The sequence below is a fragment of the Moschus berezovskii genome, chromosome X, assembly GCF_049115385.1.
Source record: "Moschus berezovskii isolate FMDL1 chromosome X, NW_MosBer_1.0, whole genome shotgun sequence".
Lineage (NCBI taxonomy): Eukaryota > Metazoa > Chordata > Mammalia > Artiodactyla > Moschidae > Moschus > Moschus berezovskii.
The window spans coordinates 89,271,560-89,279,943 of NC_142488.1; the positions used below are offsets into that span (position 1 = coordinate 89,271,560).

Here is an 8,384-nt window from a genome sequence, read left to right on the forward strand (position 1 = left end):
GAGATGGAAAACAAGATATTCCATTCAAATGGAAATTTAAAGAAACCTGGAGTAGCAACACTCATATCAGACAAAATAGACTTTAAAATAAAGATTGTTACAAGAGACAAGAAGGACACTACATTATGATCAAGAGATCAAATCAAGAAGACATAACAATTGCAAATATATATGCACCCAAAATAGGGGCCCTGCAACATATAAGGCAAGTGCTAACAACCAAAAAAGGGGAAATTGACAGGAACACAATAGTGCAGGAATTCAACACTCCACATTCACCAATGAGTAGATCATCCATACAGAAAATTAATAAGGAAACACAAGCTTTAAATGACACATTAGAATGGATATATTTAATTGATATTTGTGAAACATTCTAACTGAAAGTAGCAGAATACACTTTCTTCTCAAGTGTACATGGAACATTCTTAACGACAGATCACATCTTGGGACACAAATCAAGTCTTGGTAAATTTAAGAAAATTGAAATCATATAAAGCATCTTCTGACCACAAAGATATAGAAATAAATTACAGGGAAAAAATACTTTAAAGAACATGAACACATGGAGACTAAAAATTGTTACTAAATAATCAATAAACCACTGAAGAAACCAAAAAAGAAGTAAAAAAAAAATACCTAGAGATAAACAAAATGAAAGCATGATAATCTAAAACCTATGGGACATAGAAAAAGCAGCTCTAAAAGGGAAGTTTATAGCAATAAAATCTTACCTCAGGAGACAGGAAAAATCTCAAATAAACAACCTATTCTTACACCTGAAGCAAATAGATAAAGAACAAACAAAACCCAATGTTAGTATAAGGAAAAAAATCAAATATTAGGGCAAATATAAATGAAAGAGATGAAGAAAACAATAGCAAAGATAAATGAAACTAAAAGGTAGTTCTCTGAAAAGATAAACATAATTGATAAACCATTAGCCAAACTCATCAAGATTAAAAGGAAGAGGACTCAAATCAATAAAATATGAAATGATAAAGGAGAAGTTAGAACTGACACCATAGAAATACAAAGGATTGTAAGAATTCCCACAAGCAACTATATGCCAATAAAAGGGACAACCTAGAAGAAATGAACAGTTTCTTAGAAAGATACATCTTTCAAATACTGAACCGAGAATAGAAAATATGAACAGACAAGTCTTAAGAACTAAAATTGAAACCGTGATTAAAAAAATTCTAAGAAACTGAAATCCAAGACTAGATGAATTCACAAACAAATTCTTTCAAACATTTAGAGAAGAGCTTCTGAAACTCTTCCCAAAAATTGCAGAGGAATCGTGACACCCAAATCAGACAGATATCCCAAGAAAAGAAAATTACAGGCCAATATCACTGATGAACATAATCTTAAACTCCTCAATAGAATACTAGGAACCTATAACCAACAACACATTATAAAGGTCATACCTCCTGGTCAAGTGAAATTCATCCCAGTGTTGCAAGATTGTTTTAATATATGCAAATCAATCAATGTAATACATAACAATTAACAAACTGAAGAATAAAAGTCATGTGATTATCTCAATATATATAGAAGAAGATTTTGACAGAGTTCAAAATCCACTTATGATAAAAACTCTACAGAAAGTGGGCTTAGAGGGAACTTATGGCTTCCCTGGTGGCTCAGAGGTTAAAGCGTCTGCCTCCAATGCGGGAGACCCGGGTTCAATCCATGGGTCGGGAAGATCCCCTGGAGAAGGAAACGGTAACCCACTCCGGTATTCTTGCCTGGAGAATCCCATGGATGCAGAAGCCTGGTAGGCTACAGTCCACAGAGTTGCAAAGAGTCAGACACGACTGAGCAACGGAACAGAATGGATGCCAACATAATAAAGGCCACATATGACAAACCTGCAACAAACATATTCAATGGTGAAAAGCTGAAAGCATTTCCTCTAACATCAGAAACAAGACAAGGATGTCCAATCTTGTCACTTTTATTCAACACAGTTTTGGAAGTCCTGGCCATGGGTATCAGAGAAGAAATTTAAATAAAAGGAATCAAAATTGGAAAAGAAGTAAAAGTGTCATTGCTTGCAGATGACATGATAGCATATGTAGAAAATCCTAAAGATGCTACCAGAAAATTACTAGAGGTCACCAATTAATTTAGTAAAGTTGTATGATATGAAATAAATACACAGAAATCTGTTGCATTTCTATACACTAGCAATAAAATATAAAAAAGAAAAATTAAATAGCAATCCTATTTACCATTGTATCAAAAATATAAAATATCTAGCACTAAGCCTATTGAAGGGAGAAAAAGACCCAAACTTCAAAAATTATAAGACACTGATGAAAGAAATCAAAGATGACACAGACAGATGAAAAGATATACCATGTTCTTGGGTTGGAAGAATCACTATTGTCAAAATGATTATACTACCCAAAGCAATCTACAGACTCGGTGAAATCCTTGTCCTCTTACCAATGGCATTTTTCAAAGAACAAGGACAAAATATCTTAAATTTTTTGTGGAGACAAAAAGAGACCTAGAGTAGTCAAAGCCATCTTGGGAAAGAAAAACAGAGCTGGAGGAATCAGGTTTCCTGACTTCAGACTATACTACAAATGATACAGTCATCAAAACAGTATGGTATTAGCACAAGACATTACTACAGATCAGTGAACCAGGACAGAAAATCCATAGATTAACCCATGAATTTATGGTCACATAATCTGTGACAAAGTAGGCAAGAATATACAGTGGAGAAAAAACAGTTTTTTCAATAAGTGATGCTAGGAAACCTGGGTAGCCATATCTAAAAGAATGAAATTAGAACACACCCTAACACCATACTCAAAGTCAAATGTATTAAAGATTTAAACATAAGGCTGGATACTATAAAACTATTAGAGGAAAACACAGGGAGAACGCTTCCTAATATAAATTGTATCAAGTTCTTTTTTTCATCATCCTCCTAGAATAATGAAAATAAAAACAAAAATAAACAAATGAGAGCTAATTAAACAAAAGCTTTTGCACAACAAAGAAAACCATTAAAAAATGAAAAGAAAATTCCCCAAATTAGAGAAAATACTTCAAATGAAGCAAACCACAAGTGATTAATCTCCAAAATGCACAAATAGCTCATGCAGCTCAATATCAAAAAAAGGCAAACAGTGCAATCAAAAAATAGGTGGAAGATCTAAATGAACATTTCTTCAAAGAAGACATACAGATGCACGTGAAAAGATTCTCAACACCACTGATTTTTCAGTTCAGTTCAGTTCAGTCGCTCAGTCATGTCCGACTCTCCGCGACCCCATGAATCACAGCACGCCAGGCCTCCCTGTCCATCACCAACTCCCGGAGTACACTCAAACTCATGTCCACAGACTCGGTGATGCCATCCAGCCATCTCATTCTCCGTCGTCCCCTTCTCCTCCCGCCCCGAACCTTTCCCAGCATCAGAGTCTTTTCCAGTGAGTCAACTCATCGCATGAGGTGGCCAAAGTATTGCAGTTTCAGCTTTAGCATCAGTCCCTCCAATGAACACCGAGGATTGATCTCCTTTAGAATGGACTGGTTGGATCTACTTGCAGTATAAGGGACTCTCAAGAGTCTTCTCCAACACCACAGTTCAAAAGCATCGATTCTTCGGCGATCAGCTTTCTTCACAGTCCAACTCTCACATCCATACATGACCACTGGAAAAACCATTGCCTTGACTAGACGGACCTTGGTTGGCAAAGTAATGTCTCTGCTTTTTAATATACTATCAAGGTTGGTCATAACTTTCCTTCCAAGGAGCAAGCGTCTTTTAATTTCATGGCTGCAATCAACATCTGCAGTGATTTTGGAGCCCAAAAAAATAAAGTCTGACACTGTTTCCACTGTTTTTCCATCTATTTCCCATGAAGTGATGGGACCAGACGCCATGATCTTTGTTTTCTGAATGTTGAGCTTCAAGCCAACCTTTTCACTCTCCTCTTTCACTTTCATCAAGAGGCTTTTGAGTTCCTCTTCACTTTCTGCCATAAGGGTAGTGTCATCTACATATCTGAGATTATTGATATTTCTCCCAGCAATCTTGATTCCAGCTTGTGCTTCTTCCAGCCCACTGATTTTTAGGGAAATGTAAATCAAAACTACAATGCTGTATCACCTCACACTGGTCAGAATGGCCATCATCAAAAAGTCTATAAACCATAAATGATGGAAAGAAGGTGGAGAAAAGGTAACCCTCCTACACTGTTGGCTGGAATGCAAACTGGTACAGACACTATGAAGAACAGTATGGAGCTTCCTTAATAAAAGTGAAAACAGAGTTACAATATGATCTAGCCATCCCACTCCTGGGCATATATTTGGAGAAAACAGTAATTTGAAAAATACACGCAACTGAATGTTCACTGAAGCCCTACTCACAATAGCCAGGAATGGAAGCAAGCAAAATATTCATCAACATAGAAATGGATAATGAAGATTGGTACATATATATAATGGAATATTACTCGGTGAGAAAAATGAAAATGAATGCTATTTTCAGCAACATGGTTGAACCTAGAGATTCTTATACTGAGTAAAGACAGTCAGACCAAGGAAGAAAAATAGCATATGATATTGCTTGCATGTGGAATCTAAAAAGAGACTACTTATCTACCTGGTGGGCTACCGTCCATGATGTCACAAAGAGTCGGACATGACTGAGTGACTAACACTTTCAAAAAACCAAAAGAGTTGCTGATGTGGAAAATAAACTTGTTACTGAGGGGTAAAGGGTGGAGGGATAAATTGGAATTGACACATATACACTACTATATACATCAGTAACATAGATAACTAATAAGGACCTTCTGTGTAGCACAAAGAACTCCAGTCAATACTCTATAATGACCTATATGGGAAAAGAATCTAAAAAGAGTGGATATATTAATTTGTATAACAGATTCACTTCTCTGTACATTTGAAACTAACACATTGTAAGTCAATTATACCCCAAAATAAAACAAATTAAAATAAAAATAAGCCTTAAAGGCTAAATAATAAGTGTAGACATAATATCCCACTTCCCTAGAATTAACATACACAAAGTTTAGATATTATAAGTCCTTCTAATAAGAATAGAAAAGCCATCAGTTAAATAAGACACAATACTAAGGAAATGTCAGCCTGGGCAATGCTTATTCATTTCAGGAACACCTACACAAATACTTTAGTTTAGCTTTTTATTTTTTTTTTCTATTGCTTTTCTCAACCTCCTCCCTTATACCACAAGTGTTTGAGAATTCATTTTCTTCTATCTTGAATCCAAAGATTCTTTCTCTAAATACTGATTTTGAATAATCAACTCATATCATATCCAGTTTCAAAGATTCATTAGTAGACACACAACCCATCTGAAGATAGTTTGAACAAATCTAAACTCCTTATAATTCCATAGAATTACTTATCTATAGTGGTAAGTTTAATTTTTTTAAGTATTTTGACAAAAAAATTTTAAGGTGTTTACTCTAAATTGAGGGAATATACATGTGTAATCAGAGCTTCTCAATTGCTCCATGATGTTTATAAACTTATCCATGTGATGATTACATGTAAATGTGTACAAATATTACAGCCAATATCCAATGGTTTATAAATGGTGAATGCTAGTTAAATAGACTGGATAATATTCAATTATCCACATAAAAATGCACAATCTGAAACTCATACAATAAATGTTTACCTTTGATGCAAAATTCAGTCCAATTGGACCAATCATGAAAAGTATAACCATAAAAATACACCAGAGAGGTTTTTTCTGTTGATTCAGTTTTGGTTAATGTAGGAGAATTACCCAGCTATTTTTAGAATCTAACTTTGACTATTAAGTATGATGTTTTCTGTATAAAATAGTATATTTGTAATGTATATCTCCATACCTCTTGCTACACACACATACACACATAAAAGTAGGGTGTTAAAATAAAAACTATATTCAAAAGGAAAAATACTTTCTTTTTCTAGTTCCTTGAGGTATAAGGTTGAATTGTTTATTTGAGATATTTCTTTTTTATTCATATAGTTGTTTATTGCTATAAAATTCTCTTAGAAGTGCTTTAAATGAATCCTATAAATTTTGGTACAGTGTGTTTCTATTTGCATTTATCTCAAGATGCTGTTATTTTCCTTTTGACTTTTTTTTAAACTATTTTCTGTTCAGGAGAATGTTATTAAATTTCCACACAGTTATGAACTTTTCAATTTCTCTACTGTTATTGATACCTAGTTTCATTCCATTGTGATTGGAAAAGATATTCAATATGATTCCAATTTTGTTTGGTGACCTAACATGTGATCTATCCTGTAGAATATCCTTTATGCACTTGAGAAGTATGCATATTCTGCTTCTGTTGTGTAGAATGTTCTGTGTGTATTTCCTCTGTTTATTTGATTTACATTGTTGTTCAAGTCTTTTTTTTACATATTACTCATCTGTCTGGATTATCTGCTAATTGATAAATGTGGTGTATTAAAGTCCCCAACTATTATTACATTGCTTTTTTTCCTTTCAGTTCTGTTAATATTTGCTTTATATATTTAGCTTTTATGACATTGTGTGTATATATGTACAAGTGCTATATCCTTTTGACATATTGACCTCTTTACCTTTATATGTGACCTTCTTTGTCTCTTGTGACAACTTTTGATGCAATGATTATTTTGTCTGATTTAAGTATAGTTACCCCTGATCATGGCAGCTCCTCTGGTTGCTCAGATGGTAAAGAATCTGCCTGCAATGCAGGAGACCTGGGTTCAATCCCTGGATCCAGAAGATTCTCTGGAGAAGGAAATGGCTACCCATTCCAGTATTCTTGCCTAGAGAATTGCATGGACAGAGGAACCTGGTGGGCTACAGTTCATGGGATAGCTAAGATTCAGACACAACTGAAGTGACTAAGTACCTATTAGCACCCCTGATTTATTTTAATTATTATTGCAAAGATTATCTTTTGCCATCCCTTTATTTTCAGCCTATATGCATCCTTAATGCTAATGTGAGTCTCTTGAAGGCAGCATTTTAGTTGGATCATGCATTGTATCCATCCAGTCACTTCATCATTTCATTGGAAATTTAATCCATTGACATTTAAGGTAATCACTGATAAGTGAGAGTCCCTTGGACTGCAAGGAGATCCAACCAGTCCATTCTCAAGGAGATCAGTCCTGGGTGTTCATTGGAAGGACTGATGCTAAAGCTGAAACTCCAATACTTTGGCCACCTCATGCGACAAGTTGACTCATTGGAAAAGACTCTGATGCTGGGAGGGATTGGGGGCAGGAGGAGAAGGGGATGACAGAGAATGAGATGGCTGGATGGCATCACCGACTCAATGGACATGAGTTTGAGTGCACTCTGGGAGTTGGTGATGGACAGGGAGGCCTGGAGTGCTGTGATTCAGGGGTCACAAAGAGTCGGACATGACTGAGCGACTAAACTGAACTGAAGGATTTACCATTACCAATTTGGTAATTGTTTTCTGTCTGTTTTATAATTCCTTTTTTGCCTTCCTCTCTTGGTGTCTTCATTTCTGATTTAACGACTTTTCTAGCAGTGTGTGTTAGTCGCTCAGTTGAGGCCGACTCTGCAACCCCATGGACTGTAGTCTGTCAGGTTCTTCCGTCCATGGAACTTTCCAGGCAAGAATACTGGGAGTGGGGTGCCATTTTTAGCAGTAGGCTTTGATTTATTTCTTTTTTAGCTTTTCTACCACAAGTGTTTCTCTTTGCAATTACCATGAAGCTTACATAAAATTTCTTATAGATGCACCACAGCTTGGGCAGCAACTGCCTCTCTACACAGTTGTGAGCCTTGCTAGCCCTTCCCCCAGGAGACTGTTGCAGTCGGCCAGCCCCTGATCCTTGGTAACTGTGTGTGACCAAAAGGCCGTGATCAAGAACACTGATATGTCGGAGGAGATGCAACAGGACTTGGTGGAGTTTGCTACTCAGGCATTGGAGAAATATAATATAGAGAAGGACATTGTGGCCCATATCAAGAAGGAGTTTGACAAGAAGTTCAACCCCACCTGGCACTGCACTGTGGGGAGGAACTTCGGTAGTTACGTGACACATGAAACCAAATACTTCATCTACTTCTACCTGGACCAAGTGGCCATTCTCCTGTTCAAATCTGGTTAAAAGCATGGACTGTGCTAAACACCCAGTAAGCCATCAAAAAACAAGGACTGCAGCCTAAATTCCAAATACCAGAGACTGAAGTCTTCAGCCTTGCCTAAGGGAACACCTCCATCTTTGACCCTTTATTGTATTTTGTACAGGGCATTTTCTGTACTACTTTGTTGTGGTTATAAAGCAATTAGCAAAACATCTTACATTTGTATTTATTTTCTATTCCATACTTCTCT

At 36.0% G+C, this 8,384-nt stretch overlaps 1 pseudogene; it reads left to right on the top strand.

Moving 5' to 3' along the window:
• Positions 1–7,827: 7,827 nt before the first annotated feature.
• Positions 7,828–8,157, top strand: LOC129535021 (dynein light chain 1, cytoplasmic pseudogene; annotated as a pseudogene).
• The last annotated feature ends 227 nt before the right edge of the window (positions 8,158–8,384 follow it).